The following is a 24,421-nucleotide window of genomic DNA, read 5'->3' on the forward strand; positions in this document are numbered from 1 at the left end:
TGCAAAGTGGTCATGGCACTGCTAGACGAGGCCACCCTCAGGGTGGAGGGGCAGCACCTTATATTCTGTCTGGGTGCCCACCAACCTGATGGGATGAAGATCGATTTCTCCTTTGAGTGAATAGATTTCTCCCCTCCCCTCACCTTCCTCTATTCCCCACTCTGACCTTTACTTCTTCTGACCTGCCCATTACTTCCCCTGGGTTCCCTCCTCCTTCCTTGTCTTCCATGGTCCAGTTCCCTCTTCTATCAGATTCTTTCTTCTCCAGCCCTTGACCGTTCCCACCCACCTGACTTCACCTATCCCCTTCCAGCTAGCCTCTTTCCCTTCCACCCCCACCTTTTTATTCTGGCATCTTCTCCCTTTCTTCCCAGTCTTGGCTGAAGACGTTGACTGCTTACCCTTTCCCGTAGGTGCTGTCTGACCCGCTGAGTCCCTCCAGCATCTTGTGTGTGTTGCTCTGAACTTCCAGCATCTGCAGACTTTCTCATGTTACTGATATTGCTGCTGGAGTAGTGATCAGTGTTTGGAAGGTAGCTTTAAACTTGCTCTGAGAAGTATGATTTGTGGCAGAGGTGGTGAACCTTTACCAGAGTGTGCACCCAAATTGGTGATAATCTACAAAAAAAAACATTCTGCTTGTGTGCCATGGTAATTTTGAGCAGAGATTATCGTTCATTAATACATTAAGGGAAGTCTGTAACTTGGAGGCATTTTGATGTGGCAGCACCAAGGCAAGGCGGCCAAGAGAGAGGAAGACCCGAGGTTCGATGGTTTTAAGCGCTGTGGCGAAGGCCAAATGAGGCGGCAGGGTCCAGGTAACAGAGTGTACCAGATTGACTGGACTCATTGTTTGAGTGGAGACTGAAACACAAGGCTGAATCGAAACGGTCAATCACGGGCTGAATCGAGGCAGTGGGGTCCTGGCCTCACAGCGTATCGAGGCGATTCAACCCGATGTTTGGCCATTGATTTAGACGCCGGGCCGGATTGAAAAGGTCAGGGTGTCAGCGCCAGAGGTGAGGGAGGGACCAGTTCAGATGGCTGCTCCAAGACTCGGCTCTGTGCTGAACTATGAGACTGTCTTTATAGGCTTCAGTCCAGAACACTACTTGCTCGTGGTTAATATGTGTGTGATGTGTTTCTTTTTCTCTCTGCACATTGAGAGTTCAGTGGTCTTTCTTCATATAGGCTCTTTTGGGTTTCTTTGTTTCGTGGCTGCCTGTCAGACAAATCTTAAAGTTGTATAATGTATACTTACTTTAATAGTAAACGTAGTTTGCACTTTGAAATTTGAAATTAGTAGAAATATCTATGGACTTTTTAAAAGAAAAAAGACATGTCCTGTTGCTTATTCATGGTTTTACTAATAATAAAAAACATAAAGCACTTTAGGAAACTTGTTGAACATTATTAATATTCATCTTTCAAAGACAATTGAAAAATACCATCAATTTTAAATAGTGCTAGACAACGGGGTGACCCTTTGGGGCACCCTTTGAGAGAAGGGTAATGCAATTTGATGTGACCAGAATGAACATTAAATTTTCCTGAATGCTATTGGTATCGCTTTGCTTTGGAAACTGAAGTAGAAAACCTCAGTTTATTAAAGAAGAATGATGCGTAGCAAAGCAAATATAGCTCCTCCTCGTTTAACGAAGGACACTTTTGATGGCATCATTTCTGGTTTATCTGCTACTCTTGTGCCTCTTGTTGTCATTCTGGAGATGTGCAGTCCTTTCATCCCTCATCTCTTCATCTCTTCTGCTGTTTGTTGTTTGTCTCTGATCCTGGAGACGTGCATGCCTCTCCTCCTCTGTCTCTTCTTCTCTCATCTTTTTTTGTCCTGACTCTTTGATCCTGGAGTCGTGTGGCCCTGGCCTCATCCGATTCTTGTTCTCTCCCTCTCCTTGCCACTTCCCGATGATGTTTGACATCATCTCTTGACCATAATGTCCCCTTTCCCTCTCCACGCGGCATAATTAGGCTGACCATTTTTTCTTTACCCTAATGCTGGATAGAAGCTACGAGGCAGTAACACCAAAGGATGCTGATTATTCTTGATGATGTGGTTGGCGCTCTGCTAAATAGATGTGATATAGTCACCGTTGTCCTTTGACTGCAGCAAAGGGTTTGATGGGTGTCTCGGAGTAAGTCATTACAATAAGATTTAATTATCTCTTATTGATGGATGGCAGTTAGATCTGTCCTAATCCTGCACATGCTGATGGTGATTAGCAGAATGTGACCCCTCGAAATAGAGCTGCCCTGCCCTTTTGCTCCTGTAGGTGTCGCTGCTGAGGCTGGCCGTGCGCATGCGTCGGGCTGTCGCATCCCGATTTCCATGATGGCCGATCAGTTCTCGGGTTCAAAGGGAGCCTGTTGATTTTTGCGAATGAGCAATTTTATACAAATATATAATCCTGAAGTTTGCCTGCATTCTGTAAATTAGCACATTTTAATTTGATTTAGCCAAAAAAGTGCCGCTGTAATGCACCGTTTGCGCTAATTGGAGGTCACAAACAGACAGACAGAGCATGAGAGTTTTAGTAATATATAGATTGTTATATTATTAATGCTCATCTATAACATAAGAAATGTAAACATGAAATTATAAGCATTGGTGCTTCAATGCTGTTGGCGGATGAGGCCGGATCAAGGTTTAAACAATGCGGATTGTAAACTTGGACTCTAATTCAGTTTTTGTGATGATTTCTGGTTCTAGTTCCAGTGCCCCTTTTGTTATCACCTTTGGGCAGCTTTTGAATCGGGGCAGCCTACAGATAAGGAACACTGAGCTGAAATACGCCTTTTGATTTTGTGTTTTGTATTCTGTGTTTGCACTCGTTTCTTTTGCTGGCCCTTTGCATGTGGTGGGAAGGGACAGGGCTTGATGTTTGATGATTTTCTTGGAATGGTTTGGGTCCGTGATTCTTTGTTGTGTGATTGTGGGGAGGACTGCATGCATGTACTTTGAATCTTTGAATATTCATAAAAGATCAATGAATGGAACATAAAAACACCTCACTCTCAATGAGACTTTTGCTGCTGAAACATCAATGGCAAATATTTTATGTCAAGCTTGTATTTGGTTGTTTGGAGAGCTAGGCACGCAGTACTAATTTCATCAGTAAGTCTACTTCTATAATTAGACTTGTCCAAGTTCATTACTGAAGACAATGACTCAGATGAATATTCATGGTGGTGCTAAACTACATACAGTATTTAATGCAGCAGGCCAGGCAGCATCTCTAGGAGGAGGTACAGTCGATGTTTCAGGCCCAGACCCTTCGTCAGGACCTGCTGCATTTACCAGCAATTTTGATGTGTGTTGCTTGAATTTCCAGCGTCTGCAGAATTCCTGTTGTTTACAGTAGTTAATGTTATTTTTGTGACTATCCAGTGTTCACTCATAAATGACAGGAGGAAAAGATACAAGCGAAGCCATTGCCAACTGTTTACTGTCTAAATACTGATGTGTACACCAGGCCTGTGAGGATTTCAAAACGAATCATCCAATGTCATGTGTTCTCACAACCATCTAGCTGGTGCCAAGTGGGCGTGAGACATTTCCTGTGAAAGCACCTCACTGTTTTTGGGTTGCAAAAGAATCATTCACTGGTTCTTTTGACAGAAAAGATAATAGTTAGGTATCTTTTTATTTTAGTTCAATAGTTCCATTTAATATCAGAGAATGTACACAATATACAACTTGAAATTCTTACTCTTTAGGTGGGGTTTAAAGAATTGAGAGATGGCACTGCATGCTCCATGTCAACAATTGTTTGCATGTGCCATAGGTTCGCCACCTCTTGACTAGACACTTATTAAACACTGTAGGCAGCTGCTTCTCAAAGTTCAAGTTCGAACCAAATCTATTATCAAAGTACTTAGACAGTGGCATGCAAAGGTCTGGGCATTCCTGGTCAAAATTTCTGTTACCGTGAATAGTTAAGTGAGTAAAAGATGAACTGATCTCCAAAAGTCATAAAGTTAAAGATGAAACATTCTTTTCAACATTTTAAGCAAGATTAATGTATTAGTGTATGTAGGAAAGAGGACCTGGTCGAGACAACAGAGACTTATGGAAAAGAGGAGTTCTCCATTTGGACTGCACGTGGACATACTCGACCAAAACTTTTCCATGGAGGGCTTCCAGACCGTTTGGGCTGACCGGAAGTGCATTGAGAGCGGTAAGCGTAAAGGAGTTGGGGGCTTGCTGTTCTGGTTAACAACGGATGGTACAATCCTGGTCATATTACGATCGACGAACGTGTTTGTAGCCCAGATATTGAACTTTTTGCTGTTGGACTCCGGCCATATTCCACCAAGATACAACACTGGGCGTCATGGGAGGTTGTTCCTGCCTGTGGCCATCGAACTTTGCAGCTCCTCCCATGGAGGGTCAGGCACCCTGAGCCAATAGGCTGGTCCTGGACTTATTTCCATCTGGCATAGTTTGCATATTGTTGTTTGAGGTTTTTGTATTTCTATATTTATGCTCTATTCTTGGTTGGTGCAGCTGTAACAAAACTCAATTTCCCTCGGGATCAATAAAGTATGTCTATGTCTATGTCTATGTCTATGTCTATGTCTATGTCTATGTTTATGTCTGTGTTATTTTTGTTTTATACTATTTTAGAATGAAAAAAAAGGAAAGGAGCACCTTGCAAAAGTTTGGGCACCCCAAGAGATTTGAGCTCTCAGATAACTTTTACCAAGGTGTCAGACCTTAATTAACTTGTTAGGGCAATGGCTGGTTCACAGTCATTGTTAGGAAAGGACAAGTGACGCAAATTTCAAAGCTTTATAAATACCCTGACTCCTCAAACCTTGCCCCAACAATCAGCAGCCATGGGCTCCTCTAAGCAGCTACCTGGCACTCTGAAAATTAAAATAAATGATGTCCACAAAGCAGGAGAAGGCTACCAAAAGGTAGCAAAGCGTTTTCAGGTAACCGTTTCCTCAGTTCGTAATGTAAATAAGAAATGGCAGTTAACAGGGATGGTGGAGGTCAAGTTGAGGTCTGGAAGACCAAGAAAGCTTTCCAAGAGAACTGTTCGTAGGATTGTTAGAAAGGCAAATCAGAACCCCCATTTGACTGCAAAAGACCTTCAGGAAGATTTAGCAGACTCTGGAGTGGTGGTGCACTGTTCTACTGTGCAGGGACACCTGCACAAATATGACCTTCATGGAAGAGTCATCAGAAGAAAACCTTTCCTGCGCCCTCACCACAAAATTCAGTGTCAGAGGTTTGCAAAGGAACATCTAAACAAGCCTGATGCATTTTGGAAACAAGTCCTGTGGACTGATGAAGTTAAAGTAGAACTTTTTGGCTGCAATGAGCAAAGGTACGTTTGGAGAAAAAAGGGTGCAGAATTTCATGAAAAGAACACCTCTCCAACTGTTAAGCACGGGGGTGGATCGATCATGCTTTGGGCTTGTGTTGCAGCCAGTGGCATGGGGGAACATTTCACTGGTAGAGGGAAGAATGAATTCAATTAAATACAGCAAATACTGGAAGCAAACATCACACCGTCTGTAAAAAAGCTGAAGATGAAAAGAGGATAGCTTGATCCTAACTACTACTACTACATTGACTCAGGCCTAGGGGGCCGGCGTCGGGCACGATGATGGATTCTCCACTTCTCCCTCATCAGTGTGTTCAGTTCATCTACATTAGTCGTGCCACTGTCTTCTAGGAGCGTGTTGATCATAGTCTTGGGAGGGCGCCCAGGGTTCATCCTCCCGTGCTTGGGCTCCCTTATGATGACTAGGCTGTTGCCAACTGATGTGCTCTTGATGTGCCAACTCACATCAAGAGCCACCCGGAGCATTTGTGTATAGCAAACATCAAGAGACTTTCACGTAGCCTTGGTGAGTGTCCACGTCTCGCATCAGTATGTGAGAATGGACTATGAGGATCTTCATAGCAGTCATAGTCCACCTCAAAATCCACAATGGACTACCTCAAGGGGCGCAAGCTGAAGGTTTTGCCATGGCCCTCACAGTCCCCCGACCTAAACATCATCGAGAATCTGTGGATAGACCTCAAAAGAGCAGCGCATGCAAGACGGCCCAAGAATTTCACAGAACTAGAAGCCTTTTGCAAGGAAGAATGGGCGAAAATCCCCCAAACAAGACTGTTAGCTGGCTACAGAAAGCATTTACAAGCTGTGATACTTGCCAAAGGTGGTGTTACTAAGTACTGACCATGCAGGGTGCACAAACTTTTGCTTCGGGCCGCTTTCCTTTTTTGTTATTTTGAAACTGTAAAAGATGGAAATGAAAAAGTAATCTTGCTTAAAATATTAAAGAAATGTGCCATCTTTGACTTTATGCCTTTTTGGAAATCAGGTCATTTTTTACTCGCTTAGCTGTTCACAATAACAGAAATTTTGACCGGGGTGCCCAAACTTTTACTTGCCACTGTATGTCACCATATACTACCTTGAGATTCATTTTGCTTCAGGTCTTCACAGTAGAACACACAAGATGCAATAGACTCAATGAAAAACGACATACAGACTGACAAACAGCCAATGTACAAGAGAAGTCAAACTGTGCATAGGAAAAAAAAACTAATAACAATAATAAAAAAAATAATGCTGAGAACATGAGTTATAGAGATCTTGAAAGTGAGTTCATGTGTTATGTTCAGTGTTGTAGTGAGTAAAGTTATCTGCGCTGGTTCAGGAGCCTGATGGTTGAAGAGTAATAGTCATAGTCATAGTCATAGTCATACTTTATTGATCCGGGGGGAAATTGTTTTTTGTTACAGTTGCTCCATAAATAATAAATAGAAATAGAACCATAAATAGTTAAATAGTAATATGTAAATTATGCCAGTAAATTATGAAATAAGTCCAGGACCAGCCTATTGGCTCAGGGTGTCTGACCCTCCAAGGGAGGAGTTGTAAAGTTTGATGGCCACAGGCAGGAATGACTTCCTATGACGCTCAGTGTTGCATCTCAGTGGAATGAGTCTCTGGCTGAATGTACTCCTGTGCCCAACCAGTACATTATGTAGGTGATGGGAGACATTGACCAAGATGGCATGCAACTTGGACAGCATCCTCTTTTCAGACACCACCGTCAGAGAGTCCAGTTCCATCCCCACAACATCACTGGCCTTACGAATGAGTTTGTTGATTCTGTTGGTGTCTGCTACCCTCAGCCTGCTGCCCCAGCACACAACAGCAAACATGATAGCACTGGCCACCACAGACTCGTAGAACATCCTCAGCATCGTCCGGCAGATGTTAAAGAACCTCAGTCTCCTCAGGAAATAGAGACGGCTCTGACCCTTCTTGTAGATAGCCTCAGTGTTCTTTGACCCGTCCAGTTTATTGTCAATTCGTATCCCCAGGTATTTGTAATCCTCCACCATGTCCACCCTGACCCCCTGGATGGAAACAGGGGTCACCGGTACCTTAGCTCTCTATAGGTCTACCACCAGCTCCTTAGTCTTTTTCACCTTAAGCTGCAGATAATTCTGCTCACACCATGTGACAAAGTTTCCTACTGTAGCCCTGTACTCAGCCTCATCTCCCTTGCTGATGCATCCAACTACGGCAGAGTCATCCAAAAACTTCTGAAGATGACAAGACTCTGTACAGTTGTTGAAGTCCGAGGTGTAAGTGGTGAAGAGAAAAGGAGACAAGACAGTCCCCTGTGGAGCCCCAGTGCTGCTGATCACTCTGTCAGACACACAGTGTTGCAAGCACACGTACTGTGGTCTGCCAGTCAGAATATCTGTTCCTGACCCTGATGGTGTGGGACCTAAGGCTCCTGTCTCCCCTGTCCAATGACAGCAGCAAGGAGAGAGCATTGCCTGGATGGTAGGGGTCCTTGATGATGGGGCTGCGTTCTTGTGGCAGCGCTCTATGTAGATGTGTTCAATGGTGGGGAGGGGTCTTTCTGTGGTGGACTGAGCTGGATTCACAACTTTGTCTAGGCTTTTCCATTCTTGGGTGTTGGTGCTTCCGTGCCAGGCATGTGACACATTCCGGGGAGTTGCTGCTCTGTGGGTGAAGATGATCTACCTCAGATCCATTCTAAACCTTTCCCCCCTTATCCTAAACATGATGAAGGGTTCATTCCCCTCCGTAGACAGAGAGTTCCTCCAGCATTTTGTGTTTTGCTTAATATTTCCAGCATCTACAGGCTCACTCATGTCTTGTGTCAACCCATGTCCTCTCATTTTGTCTGATATGGGGGAAAGTTTCCTGCGGTCTACCCTGTTTATATCACTCATAATTTTATATACGTCAGTCATATTCCTTCTTGACCTTCTCCACGCGAGGGAGACCAGACTTTGTCTCTCTTCTTAATCAAAACTCTCCAACCCAGACAATGTTATGGTGAATCTCCTGTACACCTCTGTTTTAAACACCCTGACAGACTTCACTTCCACTGTCCCTGCAGACGGTGAGTTCCACGTCATCTCACTTACAACATGAAACAGTTTATCCTTTATCTCTGTCTCAGTCCAAAATGCTGACTGTTTACTCACCTCCATAGATGCTGCCTGACCTGCTGAGTTCCTTCAACATTTTGTGTGTTACTCCCTCCCTGTAGCCTTGTTCAGTACTACAGTACTTTGCAAAATTCTTAGGCACATATATATAGCTAGGGTACCTAATACCTGATGTAGATTGGGCGACCTTCGTTGAGCACCTTCACTCTGCCTGCCGCAATATGCAGCCACCCATTTTAATTTCACTTCCCAACCCTATACCAACATGTCAATCTGAGGCCTCTTCTACGCCAACCTGACGGCATGAACATCAATTACTCTAACTTATGGTTAAAAATACTTTGATCAAAAATGCATGTTATTTGTTATAAAATATGTCTTGAGGAAGAGACTCAGAGAGGTCAGAATTGCATGGATATCACGTCCACGTACTGACCCATACCAAACTCCTCCCAGCTCCTTTCAGCTCACACCACCAGCTTAACTTCAAGATAACCAGCGCCGATAATGTTTTCCTTTCTCCCTAATGCTTATCCAACTGGCCTTAAACATATAGTATGGTAGCCGCTTGATTAACGCAGTCACTTTACAGAAGCAACTGGAGGACTGCGTCTTGCTGCTGTCTGTAAGGAGTTTGTATGTTCCCCTACTGGGTTTCCTCCATGAGCTCAGGATCCTTCCCACATTACAAAGATGTATGGTTATGTTTAGTGAGTGTGGGTACGCTGTGTTGGCACCAGAAATGTGGTAACTTGCGGGCTGCACAGCAAAATCTTTGCTGTTTGATTTGACGCAGACAATGTGCTTCACTGAAAGTTTCGATGTTATTGGTTAGCAAAGCCACTTTACAGGATAGAAGACCTGGGTTCAATTCCTGCCGTTGCTCCAGGTGCTCTGGTTTCCTCCTACAGTCCAAAGACATATCGGTTGGTGGGATAATTGGTAATTGTGCATTGTTTCATGATGAGGCTAAGATTAAGACGGGAATTGCTGGGGCAATGTGGCTCGAAGGGCTAGAAGGGCCTATTCCATGCCGTATCTAGCTAATCTTTAATTTTTATCTTTAAACCTCTTTACCGTAAAAGGATTTTGCTCAGTTCGACAGCTTGGTCTGCATAGGCTAGTTGGGCCTAAGGCCTTATTTCAATCCTGTAAAACTCTAGGACGCCAGAACAACTCCTACTGTAGCAGGTTCAATTTTCCTGCTTGTTCTCTGAGAAAACAAGATTCTCCTGAGTGCCCTGCTGAGTTTATTGCATCTGCAGCATCTAGTTTAGGTCTGCTCCAAAGTCTTTCTAAGTCCACACCCCTGAAACACCTCACTAGTAGCCATTGAAGATCTTAAAATCTCCGTTAGGGCCCCAGCTATCTCCAGCCTGTCCCTCATGACAGCCTAGGATACATCTCATGGGATTTCAATTCCTGACTGTGACTCACAGACCCAGACCTAAAATACCCAGCAACCTAACCACTACACTATCAATTTCAATTGGTGTTTATAGCATTGGAAGGGTGAGGAGGAGTCATATTCGGACATATTCAGTGCAGTGCTCATGGAAGCAAACACACAGGAGAGGTCATCCCATAAATCGCATGCACCACTGAAACAGGCCCTTCAGCCCTTTGAATAGATGCTGACCATCAAGCCCCATTTGCATTATTCTCTAATCTCTCCTCACTCCTATTGCTGGCATTTAAGAAGCTTTTAGACAAACGTATGACTATGCAGCGTATAGTGGGATATGGACACACGCAGCAGAAGAGCTTTAATTTAATTTCATGCATTTGGTGCAGACATTGTAGGCCAATGAGCCTATTCTTATGCTACACTATTCTACATGGTGGTTTAGGCTGAGGTCGGTACCCACATATCTCAACCATAATCCATTTGTTTATTTATTGAGATACAGCACAGAATAGGCCCTTCCAGCCTCTCAAGCCATGTCGTCCAACAATCCCCTGATTTAGCACCAGCTGAATCACGGGACAATTTAGGTTAATGATAAATTAACCTACCAACCAATTCCTCTTCGGTCTGTGAGGGGAAACCGGAGCACCCGGAGGAAACCCACGCTGTCACGGGGAGAAGGTACAAACTCCTCACAGGCGGTGGTGGGAGTTAAACCCAGGTCGCTGGTACTGTAAGACGTTGCGCTATTGAGTGTGTGAGGACCGTGTCTCATACACTCATCACAAAGTGGAGGATCCCTACACTCAACCCAAGTTGCAACAGGCAGCCCAATCTGTGTATTTTGCTGGGCTGTATAATACTTTCTCTTATAGTTTTCTAAAAGAAGAAGGTTAAGGTGGGAGGGAGGGATGGAATAGTGAGTGGGAGGCTGGGAAAGGGGCTTGCGTTGCTGCTGTTTGTGTGTTTTGGTGGAATATTGTGGACATGCTATGCTGAGGCTTGTGGCTGCCCCCAGCACATGATTAGGTGTGGTGGGTGTCAACATAAACGATGCATGTCAGTGGGTTATTTCAATGTATATGTGATAAACAAGTCTGAGCCAGAATTAAGAAAGGGACAACTTGTTCACTCAGCATCTGAACAGTTGGCTGATTCTCCCCCACTATGCATCTATTCGATAAGGGCCGATGAAAGTGTGCCCCGTGAATGACCTGTACAAGCCCGGTCACCGACTTCCCAAATATAGTAACACCCCAATAACCTGCTGTCTAACTATTGGGAAATCCTGATGGTTTGGTATCTGGCTGACTTTAAAATACCAGGGACCCAGATCCTATGCTCCTTTTAATACTCCTCTAATCCCCTTTTACCCTCCCCCATTCCCATCAACTATCCACTCACTGAAGAATATTTACAGTGTCCAAACACATTTGGGGTGCGAGGAAAACTGTCACAAAACGTAGAAGATTGACCCAAAAGCAGAACATCAGAGACAATTTAGCAGTAAGGGGTATTTTCCTAGTAAATTGCAAAATAACAAGCCATGAAGGGACACAAAACAAGAAAAAACAGATTCTAAACTCACAGGTAAGAGGGTAACTGATGACTAAGAGTAACTGGTTGAGGCTGGTTGGTTCAAAGATTTAAAAAAATAGACTGAGGATGAAAGTTGGGTTTAAATAGGTTGCAGGTGAGTTGGAAACGAGTGGCAGGCAACTCTTGAGTGCTGGGTGGAGACTGCGAGCTGCCTGCCCGCGCGAGCCTGATAAAGACTGGAACATGTCGAGGAAACCAATGAACTCACAAGGAGAACATGCAAACTCCTTGCAGCCAGCGCCAGAGGTCAAGTTCAAACCCGGATCTCTAGAACAGTGAAGCATCAACTCTACCAGCTGCACCACTGTGCCAGCTTTGTAATGCCTTTTACTTTATGCCAGAGTGATCTGCAAGCAGTGAAGCACTTTTCAAAATGTGCTCATTTTGTAAAGCAACCAATTGACGCAGATCAAGCTGTCGTAAGCAACAAAGTGGCAGCAATTGATTGGTTTGAATTTGTGTGAGGGAAATATGGACCACTGCACACCAGAGACACAAGAAAATGCAGATGCTGTAATCTGAAGCAACACACAAAACAGTGAAGGAACTCAGCAGGTCAAGCAGCTCTTGTGGTGGAAAATGGGCAAGATCCTTCATCTGGACTGAAATATGGCGGGGAGATAGCCAGTATGAAGGGATGAAGATAATAATAATCTATGTAAATCTTCAGAAAGCCACAATACTAAACACCACTAGAATAGTCTGTAACTTCCTAGCAATTGAGAAATGAGCATGCTTGGCTATACCAGTACCTCAGATTTTACCAGCTTGAGCTGAGAAAATATAAATAATGATAGCTTATTTATCGAGCACTTTTTATCCAGACAAAGTGCTGTACAACGGGATAAGGTGCAAACATGAAAATAAGGGACAAAAAGATGTTAATTAAAAGCAAGATTAAATAAATAGGTTTTGAGCTGGTGTTTAAGAGTGTCAATCGAGTCTGCGTCCTTTATAGTTTTAGGCATTGAATTCCACAATTTAGGAGCGTAGTTCGAAAAAGCTGATCTGCCAATTATCTTTTGAGGGAGATTATTTAAAATTAAGAGCCTGGCGGAAGAGGACCAGAGAGCTCGAGCAGGATTATAAAATAAAAGCCATTCTCTGATATTGTCTAGTCCCAGACCAGTGAGAACTTTAAACACAACTAAGAGAACTTTAAAATCAATACTAAAAGATACAGGAAGCAATGTTCCTGCTAGAATTTTCTTACAGCTATATGAATTAAACATTGCTTTGAGCAGGAAATGTTTATACAGCCTGAAAACTGTATGGCTCTTTAATTTTTTTAATATGTATACTTTTAATATTTAAAACAAAAATTGAAAAATCACATAATTTTTTATTTATTAATTCAAGGGTATAATGAATTACAGTACAACAAAGAACATCTTTCACATTTTGTAAACTTTTTCTCCTGTCTTTAGTACAAATCTAGATAAATTTTGCATCCAGATGAAAGATACATCTTAATCCTCTTCACCCAAATGCTCCGGTTCTAGTCTGTTTCTGGGTTTACATTTAATCGATTTTATAAAACTGAATCCACATTCACAATCAGTGCTAGGAGACTGAAATGTTCCAATGCTGCCAAGAGTCAGAATACAGAATTTTTCGCATCAAACAAACAGAAACCATGACTCACAACACAAGTAAGCGTTGTCAGGCCATCAAAGCAACTGGCAGGCACAATGGCAAAAGTAAAGTGTTTTGACTGGACGGTGTTGGTGATCAGTGGGTCAGCAGTTTATTAACAATGAGCTACCGACTTCCATTCTGTGTTTATTATTACAATTTGTAACGGTGTTGCATCTTGAAATAGTGGCAGTGTAAATGTTTCAAAGTTTAGGTTGTGGTATGTTTATTATTTAGAAATTTTATAAAATATTTTATAAAGTAGCTATATTTATTAAAATAATTAATTGCAGGGCATTTCACAATCATATTAACATAGATATCAAAATTATATTGGCATAATTTTTAAATGATATTGACATGATATAAAAGAAAATTCCAGCTGAATGGCAACAAAGACTATGTGCACGGGAGCATTTCAGTTACTGCGTAGCCATGCACTTGCACACCTTAGAGGGAACAGTGGCAGGAAGCCAGTGCATCATAGTGATGGGAGTCATATGTTCCCTCAGTTGAAGGTCTACAGAGGCATTCTGAATGAACTGAAGGGTGGATCCAGATAGGGGGAAGGGAGGGGACTGTGAGAATGGTGTCAGAAGCTGGGAGGTGATAGCTGGAAGTTTCAAAGGGCTGAAGATGATGGAATCTAACAGAAGAGGATAGTGCAGGATAGAATCAAGAGAGGGAGGTGTGGAGGGAATCTAGTGGAAGGTGTGTGTGGCTGATGGGCATGTGGAGAGAGTTGGAGGGGTAAGGAGATGGTAATGGGGGCCAGGTACACTGGATGTATAGAGTAAAGGATGGAAAGGGAATAATTACTGGAAATTGGTGAATTCATTGTCCATCCCACCAGGCTGTAGACTACCACAGGTAATGGGGTTGCTGTTATCCATGACAAAGCCCAAGGGAGATGATTACGTTCTTTCTGTAGCCTTGTGAGGGTGGAAGTGAATACATCTGAGTGCAAGGACATTGCTGCAGTGTTTCTCCAGACCAAAGCTTCAAACTGCTGTCAACAGTTGCCCCAACCTGGAGAGTGGTCAGTTACGTGATGCTGCACCTAGCAAGATACAGGGAATCTCCAGTAGTCTGTGTTTGGAAAAATCAGAAATCCCAACACACAAAAGGCTGCAGATGCTCGAACCCAGTGTTAAAAATGAGCCTAATGAATCAGGCAGCTTCTGTGGAGCATCAGCATTGGGGTGATGCCAAGGTCTCTAACTGAAATGTTGAGTGTCATATTGCATCCACAGATGCGACCCAACCTGTTGATTTCCACCAGAGTGTTTTTTGATTGGGATTTCCCAATAGTTTGACGCCTGACTTCCTGTGTGATATTTGCTGTGCACCTTTCCAGTTACTGGGATCTCCGTTCACATACTCCCTTTCCAGCCACCTGGATTACTATTCCCACGGAATATGTGATTGCTATTCCGTATTTCAATTCATGTGATTCATTGAGATATTTATTCGTACTGTATAACGTTTAAATGCATTAATGGACTGTCTGGATGTTAATCAATACAAAAGTCAATAGTTCAGGAAAAAAAGTCAATTCCAACTCATTCCAGAAAGTCCCCAGTGGCAAAGTCAAAGTTGAGTTTATTGTCATGTGGACAAATACGGTTTGCAGAGGTTTAATGAGTTTGAAGGTCAAACTTCATTTATCATCAGAGTACGAATATGTCACCATATACTATCCTGAAATTCATTTTCTTGAAGGCATTCACAGTAGAACAGAGAAATACAATAGAATCAATGAAAAATTACACACAAGCAAAAACAATGTAACACTACACACACACAAAGCTGAACAAAAAAACATGCAGCAGCATCCCAACAACATAGCATCAGATGCACAACATTAACAAGAGAAATATAAATTAAACAATCATTACAAGAAAGAACACAATTAGAATTTGCAATGCAAAGTGACTGGATTCCAAAAGTTTTACAGATAACAGGGTTGATGCAATGATCAATTATTAATTCTCAGTGCTAAATATGACATATAGAATCAGAATCAGGTTTATTATCACCGGCATGTGACATGAAATGTGTTAACTTAGCAGCAGCAGTTCAATGCAATACATAATCTAGCAGAGAGAGAAAATAATAATAATAATAAATAAAATAAAACATAATAAACAAGTAAATCAATTACGTATATTGAGTAGGTTTTTAAAAATGTGCGAAAACAGAAATACTGTATATTAAAAAAAATGAGGTAGTGCTCAAAGCTTCAATGTCCATTTAAGAATTGGATGGCAGAGGGGAAGAAGCTGTTCCTGAATCGCTGAGTGTGTGCCTTCAGGCTTCTGTATCTCCACCTGAATGTGCATTGGTCTAATGGCTTGCCTGTAAGACATTATCCCAGTGGATTTCAACCACAGCCTTCCGCTATGGAGGTGTGGGTTGAGCCCAGTGTGTTTCAGCTGATGGAGGAGGATTCAATTAGCAGGGTCTACCGTAGTCTTCACCTGACCACGTGGTAGGAACGATAAATGAGTCACCACCCAACAGCGGGTGAATTTGCACTTCCTAGATAGAGTGGATGTGGAGAGGATGTTTCAAGTAGTGGGTGAATCTAGCACCAGAGGGCACAAACTCAGAATAGACGAACAACTCTTCAGAACAGAGATGAGGAGGAATTTCTTTAGTCAGAGGGTGGTGAATCTGTGGAATTCGTTGCCACGGATGGCTGTGGAGGCAAAGTCATTGGGTATATTTAAAGCAGAGGTTGATAGGTTCTTGATTTATAAGGGAGAAGGAAAATTCAACCAGACATGATCAAATAGCAGAGCAGACTCGGGCATTGGGATAGAAATAAGCCGCGGCTTAAATCCCAGACCCAGTGGCTGACTTTGCCCAGGCTATTGTCTGTGGGACCTCAAGGGAACAGAGCAGTCCAGTGACAGAGTGGAACAAAGAAGAGCTGGGATTGTCACTGTGAGGAAGGTTGCATTCAGAGTGAGATGAGGACCAGACTGCCTCGCTGGCAACTCACCGAATTCTCATAGTCACCAAAGCCAGGATAAGTGAGGGCACAGAAAGGAATTCCAGAGAATGGGAAGAAATCCACTCATTGGGAGGAATTGTGGAGAACGAGGAGATGAGAGATAGTGTTAAGGCACAGGGTGAAATTCAGAGAAAGATGGAATTCAGAAATTGGGAAGAAAATCAAGTGGGCAAACTGACAACAAGGAATACTTGGTCTCGTCAAGAACCACATTGTCAACACTTCAAGCAGCCTGAATTTAATGTTCATGTGAAATTCTTCCCACTCCACTCCAAGGCTGTGAGGGAACTCCTGGGTGATGATTGTCCTCATATCCTGGATGTAGTCTGGCACCAGTTCAGGTCCTGTAGTCTTTATGTTGCCAGAGATAATCCTGGGAATGAAAGGGTTATTGTATGAGGAGTGTTTGTTGTCTCCGGGCCTGTACCTTGTACTCAGTGGAGTTTCAAAGAATGTGAGGAATCTTGTTCAAATCTGTTGAATATTGAAAGGCCTGGATAGTGTGGCTATACCAAGCATATTTCCTATAGTGGGAGAGTCCAGGTCTTCTGGGCACAGCTTCAGAATAGAAGAACATTACTTTGGAACAGAGATGTGGAAGAATTTCTTTAGCTGGTGAATCTGTGGAATTCACTGCTGGAGACACCTCTGGAGCCAGGTCATTGAGTATATTTAAAGCAGAGGTTAATAAGTTCTTGATTAGTCAGGGTGTCAAAGGTTACTGAGAGAAGGCAGGAGAATGCGGTTAAAGAGGTAAATAAATCAGTCATGGTGGAATTCTGGAGCAAACTTGTTTGCCCGAATGGCCTAGTTCTGCTCCTGTCACATGGTGTTAATTAATGAGTGTGGATTGACGTAAAGGGACCAGCGATAATCTGCTTTGTAAATGTCTCCTTGTCCCTTCATCACTGCGTTCCCCATGCACCATGTCTGGTACACAAAGTGCCTCCACCTTAAGGCAGTTTGAATAACAGAAGTTCTCCCTTACACAATACACACAAATCATTACCCAAAATTTTCAGATATAGAATATAAAATTGTTCTGATAAAATAAATAAACCTAAAATATGAAAGAAACAGCACATTTTATCAGCTGTTGTCAAGGGTTCACATGATAGAAAATCACAATATGAACATATTTTAGAAAGGTAAAGCGGGAGGTGCGTGTTTTTCCAGATCTTTATTTTTACCAGATCATTATTGCCTCAGTGAAGTCTGCCTGGCTTGGTTTGAATCAGATCGATGCTTCTGGCCTCTGTAAGCTGACTACACACTCACTGTGATTTTATGATAGAAATCCCACCCTGGAGAGCGAACACAGAAATGTAGAGGAGGGTTAGGCAGCACTGAGAGATCACAGACCCTGATGCAGATACGCCTTTTCAGATTAGCTGTTAAACCCAATCCCCAACATGGGTGACCAGGGAAGATCCCATGTGTAGATATAAGAGACTGCAACTACTGGATCCTTGAGCAGCAAACCTTTTGCTACAGAGACTCAGCAGGGTGAAAAACATCCGTGGGAGAAAGAAATTGCTGATGCTTCAACCCAAAATGTTGACGGTTCCTTTCCTCCCACCTGTGCTGCCAGTCCTTTTGAGTTCCTCCAGTAAATAGTTGTTTGAGATTATGTGTGTATTGTAGTTAGTGCTGTGCATTCAGAGGGTGATTGGTGATTCAAAAGGCAGCACAGTAGCATAGTGGTTAGAGTAACACTTTACATCACCAGCGATCAGAAGATCTGGGGTTCATTTCCCGCCGCTGTCTATAAGGAATTTGTGTGTTGTCCCCATGACCTTAGGGTGTTTTGGTTTCCTCCCACACTCCAGAAAGGTAGCGGTTAGGGCAAGGAGGTTGTGGGCATGCTTTGTTGGTGCCAGAAGCATTTTGACACTTCAGAGCTGTCCCCAGCACATCCTTGGGTTGTGTGGTCATTGACGCAAACAACACATTGGCACAGTGTCATGTGAATGATAGTGACATGCGATTGACAGTGTCAAGTGATGTGGGTTGTAACAGTTGTAGAGAACTGCAAAACTAGAGCAAGAAAGCACTGGAGATTAATAGTCCAGCAGTGAGCCACCTGGATTTATTGTTTTGGAATCAACATGATTGCTATAATTACTTTGTACTTTTATAATCCTAAAGAATGGCCATCATATCTCCCGTTAATTCTTTTAAATTAGTAACTACTTCAAACAGTCACCTGTCATAGATTGATGCCTGTTATTGGAAGATGTTGAATTGGAATTGGGTTATTATTGTCACACGGACTGAGATACAGTGAAAAGCTTGTCTTTCATACTGTTCATAAAGATCAGCTGCAATATTAATGTTGGGCAGTGTTCAACACTGTCATACCCACAGTACTAATCAAAGCCTGGGCCTCTGTACCTCCTGCAACTACATTCTTGACTTTCTTATCAGGAGACCACAGATGGTAATAATATCTCCTCCTTGCTGGCAAGCAACACTGATTTTTCAATCCTGTTTCAAAGGTATGTGGTTAACCCACTGCTCTCTCTACATCCATGACTGTGTGGCTAGGCACAGCTCAAATGCCATCTGTAAATTTGTCGATTATTGGAGGAATCTCAGATTGTGACAAGGAGACATACAGAAGGCCATTGGATTACTAATATCATTGGTTTGACACAACAATATGGGGTGAAGGACCCGTCCTGAGCTGTACTGATCTACGTTCAGTGTTCTGTCAGATTGATCAGCCAGATGAATGGTGTCACAAACAACCTTGCAGTCAGTCAGCAAATCCCAGGAATTAATTGTGGGCTTCAGGAAGGAGAAGATGAGGGAACACACACCAGTCCTCATCGAGGGATCAGAAGTGGAAAGGGGGAGCAGTTTCAAGTTCCTGGGTGTCATCATCTCTGAGGATCTATCCTGGCCCCAATATATTGGTGCAATTACAGAGAAGGCACGGCAGTGGCTATATTTCATTAGGAGTTTGAGGAGAATTGGTGGGTCACCAAAGACACTCACAAATTTCTGCAGATTTACCATGGAGCTGGTTGTGTCACCACGTGGTATGGAGGGGCTACTGAATAGGATTGGGAAAAGCTGCAGAGGGTTGCAAATTCAGTGAGTTCCATCATGGGCACCATCCTCCCCGGCATCGGGCACATCTTCAAAGGCCGATTCTTCAAAAAGATGGCATCTATCGTTAAGGACCCCCCCTCACCCAGGACATACCCTCGGCAATTGAATGGGGCACGACTGCACAAGCGCTCGTAAGTCGGACTGTGAGGCAGCGGGAGTGTTTAAAAGCGTGAAGATTGTGGAAGTTGGTCGCTTCTTCGGCAGTTGAACGGGGCACGACTGCGCAAGCATGTGTAAGTCGGACCGTGAGGTAGCGGGAGTGTTTAAAATCGAGAAGATTGATGGAGCGGGCAACGTTGTAGCGGGCGACAGAGTAGAGGGAGACAGAGTAGGAAGGCTTTGGCTCGAGAGGCTTCGGCGAGCAGGGCTGAGGACGAGCTTTATTCCAAGTGAGGTAAGGCCGGGTAAGTTCCTTTAATAAATCTAATTACCTTAAGGGTAGGTAATGGAGGCAGCAGTTAGGGCAGTTGAGTGCTCCGTTTGCAGGATGTGGGAAGTCAGGGCGAGCACAATCATCCCTGATAACTACACCTGCAAAAGGTGCATCCAGCTGCAGCTCCTGACAAACCGAGTTAGGGAACTGGAGCTGGAGCTGGATGAACTTCGGATCATTCAGGAGGCAGAGGCAGAAATAAACAGGAGTTACAGGGAGATAGTCACCCCTAAGAGTCAGGAGACAGGTAGCTGGGTGACTGTCAGGAGAGGGAAAGGGAATAGACAGAATGAGCAGAGCACCCCTGTGGCCGTTCCCACCAATAATAAATACATCGTTTTGGATACTGTTGATGGGGACGACCTACCAGGGACAAGTTGCAGTGGTTGCGTCTCTGGCACTGACATGAGACCGTCAGCTCAGAAGAGAAGGAGGGAAAAGAGGAAAGCAGTAGTGATAGTGGATTCGATAGTTAGGGGACAGATAAGAGGTTCTGTGGAAGAGATCGAGAATCCCGGATGGTCTGTTGCCTCCCTGGTGCCAAGATCCGCGATATCTCGGATCGAGTTCTTGGTATTCTCAACAGGGAGGGTGAGCAGCCGGATGTCATGGTCCATGTAGGCACCAATGACGTGCGTAGGAAGAGTGAGGAGGTCCTGAAAGGTGAGTTTAGGGAGTTAGGTGCCAAGTTAAAGGACAGAACCTCCAGGATAGCAATCTCAGGATTGCTACCACGTGCAGGCGGGTTTAGAAATAGTAAGATAGCGCAGATCAACACGTGGCTGAAGACATGGTGCGGGAGGGAGGGCTTCAGATTTATAGATAATTGGGCAGTTTTCCAGGGAAGGTGGGACCTGTTCCGGCGGGACGGTTTACATCTGAACTGGAGGGGGACAAATATTCTTGCAGATAGGTTTGCTAGAGAGGCTCCCGTGGATTTAGATTATGAAGACACGTAGTCCCCTTTTATTGTCATTTAGTAATGCATGCATTGAGAAATGATACATTATTTCCTCCGGTGTGATATCACAAAACACAGGACAAACCAAGACTGAAAAAACTGACAAAGCCACATAATTATACATATAGTTACAAATGGTGTAACAGTACCATAACTTGATGAAGAAAGTCCGTGAGCACAGTAAAGTTCAAAGTTTCTCAAATGTCCCACATCTCACGCAGGTGGGAGAAAGAAGAACAACTCTCCCAAGTACTGAGCGGCATCTCTGCCAGACGATTCGACCTCCTTCTCGGTCGCCAAAAGCAGGCAAGGCCGGGGATTTTGAGGCCTACCCTCTGAAAGATTCCCGACCACACAGTAATGACAACAGCGGACGGGCTTTTCAGAAATTTCTCCAGATGTTCCTCCGTGCTTTCACGTTCATTCTCCATCAAATCAGAATTGTCCACAGCCCCTATTTAACAGATACAACATCATTTTTCACCGGAGAGCTGCGCACGCGCGGTGCACTGCCATCTCCTCCTCCTGCCGAGATTTAAACTAGATACAAGGGGGGAGGGGAACCAGAGTGCAGGAACAGATGTAGGAGAGAAGGAAGAAAAAGAAAATAGTAAAGTTGTTTGCACCGTTAGTGATAAACAGAGAGTAAGAGGTCGAAAATTTCTTAAATGCATTTATTGTAATGCTAGAAACATTATAAGAAAGGTGAAAGAGCTTACAGCATGGATTGATACCTGGAAATATGATGTGGTAGCTATTAGTGAAACATAGTTACAGGAGGGGTGTGATTGGCAACTAAATATTCCTGGATTTAATTGCTTCAGGTGTGATAGAACCGGAGGGACAAGAGGGGGAGGTGTTGCATTGCTTGTCAGGGAAAGTATTACAGCGGTGCTCTGGCAGGATAGATTAGAGGGCTCGTTTAGGGAGGCTATTTGGGTAGAATTGAGGAATGGGAAAGGTATAGTAACACTTATGGGAGTGTATTATAGACCACCAAATGGGGAGCGAGAATTGGAAGAGCAAATTTGTAAGGAGATAGCAAATATTTGTTGTAGCACAAGATTGTAATTGTGGGAGATTTTAATTTTCCACACATAGACTGGGAAGCCCATACTGTAAAACGGCTGGATGGTTTGGAGTTTGTAAAACGTGTGTAGGATAGTTTTTTGCAGCAATACATAGAGGTACCAACTAGAGAAGGGGCAGTGTTGGATCTCCTGTTAGGGAATGAGATAGGTCAGGTGACGGAGGTTTGTGTTGGGGAGCACTTCGGGTCCAGTGATCACAATGCTATTAGTTTCAATATAATTATGGAGAAGGATAGGTCCGGACCCAGGGTTGAGATTTTTGATTGGAGAAAGGCTAACTTTGAGGAGATGCGAAAGGATTTAGAAGGAGTGGATTGGGACAATTTGTTTTATGGGAAGGGTGTAATAGAGAAATGGAGGTCATTTAAAGGTGAAATTTTGAGGGTACAGGATCTTTATGTTCCTGTTAGGTGAAAGGAAAGGTTAAACGTTTGAGGGAGCCATGATTTTCAAGGGATATTGGAAACTTGGTTCAGAAAATGATATCTGCGATAAATATAGGCAGCTTGGAGTAAATGAGATTCTCAAGGAATATAAAGAATGTAAAAAAACTTAAGAAAGAAATTAGAAAAGCTAAAAGAAGATATGAGGTTGCTTTGGCAAGTAAGGTGAAAATAAATCCGAAGGGTTTCTACAGTTAATAGCAAAAGGATAGCGAGGGATAAAATTGGTCCCTTAGAGAATCAGAGTGGACAGCTATGTGTGGAGCCAAAAGAGACGGGGGAGATTCTGAACAATTTCTTTTCTTCGGTATTCACTAAGGAGAAGGATATTGCATAGTGTAAGATAAGGAAAACAGGTAGGGAAGTTATGGAAACTATGATTATTAAAGAAGTAGTAGTACTGGCGCTTTTAAGGAATATAAAAGTGGATAAGTCTCCGGGTCCTGACAGGATATTCCCTCGGACCTTGAGGGAAGTTAGTGTGGAAATAGCAGGGGCTCTGACAGAAATATTTCAAATGTCATTAGAAACGGGGATGGTGCTGGAAGATTGGCGTATGGCTCATGTTGTTCCATTGTTTAAAAAAGGGTTCTAAGAGTAAACCTAGCAATTACCGGCCTGTGAGTTTGACGTCAGTGGTGGGTAAATTGATGGAAAGTATTCTTAGAGATGTTATATATGATTATCTGGATAGACAGGGTCTGATTAGGAACAGTCAACATGGATTTGTGCATGGAAGGTCATGTTTGATAAATCTTATTGAATTTTTTGGAGAGGTTACTAGGAAAGTTGACGAGGGTAAAGTGGGGAATGTTGTCTGTATGGACTTCAGTAAGGCCTTTGACAAGGTTCCTCATGGAAGGTTAGTTAGGAAGGTTCAGCTTTTGGAATGCTGGCCTTTATAACTCAAAGCATTGAGTATAGGAGTTGGGAAGTAATGTTAAACTTGTACAAGGCATTGGTAAGGCCAAATTTGGAGTATTGTGTACAGTTTTGGTCAGCGAATTATAGGAAAGATGTCAACAAAATAGAGAGAGTACAGAGAAGATTTACTAGAATGTTACCTGGGTTTCAACACCTGAGTTACAGAGAAAGGTTGAACAAGTTGGGTCTTTATTCTTTGGAGCGTAGAAGGTTGAAGGGGGAACTTGATAGAGGTATTTAAAATTATGAGGTGGATAGATAGAGTTGACGTGGATAGGCTTTTTCCATTGAGAATGGGGGAGATTCAAACAAGAAGACATGAGTTGAGAGTTAAAGGGCAAAAGTTTAGGTGTAACATGAAGGGGAACTTTTTTACTCAGAGAGTGGTAGCTGTGTGGAACGAGCTTCCAGCAGAAGTGGTTGAGGCAGGTTCGATGTTGTCATTTAAAGTTAAGTTGGATAGCTATATGGACAGGAAAGGAATGGAGGGTTATGGGCTGAGTGCAGGTCGGTAGGACTAGGTGAGAGTAAGAGTTCGGCACGGACTAGAAGGGCTGCGATGGCCTGCTTCCATGCTGTAATTGTTATATTGTTATATGGTTATTGCTACCATCAGGGAGGAGGTTCAGCACCCTGAAGGTACGCACTCAACATTTTAGGAACATCTTCTCCTCCCCCGTTAGATTTCTGAGTGGACGTTGAACCAACCCATGAACTCTACCTCATTATTCTTGCTCTCATTTTGCACTAGTTATTTAATTTAATCTATCTACCTATCTACACATATATACAGTACATATATATTTTGTACGGTAATTTATCGTTTCCTTGTGTACTGCTGCTGCAAAGCAGCATATTTCATAACATATGCCAGTGATATTAAATCTGATTCTGATTCATAGTGTATTTACATAAACCAAGGTAAAACAATTACAGAAAGTAGAAGAAAGTGTTACAGTTGCAGAGAAAGTGCAGTGCAGGCAGACAATAAGGGGCAAGGCCATGAAGAGGTTGATTGTGAGGTGAAGAGTACAAGAGGATTTTCCTGGTGGCTGCTGATGGAGTAACAGCTCTCTGCTGGTGCTCCTAACTTACTTACTCCAACCTTTTGAAATGCTACTGTTAGACGGGTTATTAAATTACTCTTACTACCAAAACAGCTTTGGAAGATATTACGGGCTCAATTCAAAAGCTTACTGAGGAGTTTCATCAGTTCAGAAAAGAAGCGTCAGCTGATTCACAACAAATCAGCGCTGAAATTAAACAAATAGGTTCGAAATTAGACGATATTCAAGCAACTCTAACCGAGCAT

At 43.1% G+C, this 24,421-nt stretch overlaps 1 protein-coding gene and 1 long non-coding RNA gene across 4 annotated transcripts in view; one reads left to right on the top strand and one right to left on the bottom strand.

The window, feature by feature from the left end:
• LOC134339450 (uncharacterized) overlaps positions 1-489 on the bottom strand; it is a 33,657-nt gene extending 33,168 nt beyond the window's left edge. Inside the window, exon 1 of the long non-coding RNA XR_010016400.1 lies at positions 402-489. This is a non-coding gene — a long non-coding RNA (uncharacterized LOC134339450). The remainder of the gene's footprint in view (positions 1-401) is intronic.
• LOC134339448 (transitional endoplasmic reticulum ATPase-like) overlaps positions 1-24,421 on the top strand; it is an 83,079-nt gene that overhangs the window by 1,255 nt on the left and 57,403 nt on the right. Inside the window, exon 1 of one of the 3 annotated variants that reach the window (XM_063035968.1) lies at positions 4,175-4,193. The exons of the other annotated variants lie outside the window; for them this stretch is intronic. The gene's annotated coding sequence lies outside the window, so the exon portion shown is untranslated. Of the gene's footprint in view, positions 1-4,174; positions 4,194-24,421 lie in introns of those variants that run through there. 3 annotated transcript variants of the gene reach the window in all.

The sequence above is a fragment of the Mobula hypostoma genome, chromosome 29, assembly GCF_963921235.1.
Source record: "Mobula hypostoma chromosome 29, sMobHyp1.1, whole genome shotgun sequence".
Classification (NCBI taxonomy): Eukaryota; Metazoa; Chordata; class Chondrichthyes; order Myliobatiformes; family Myliobatidae; genus Mobula; species Mobula hypostoma.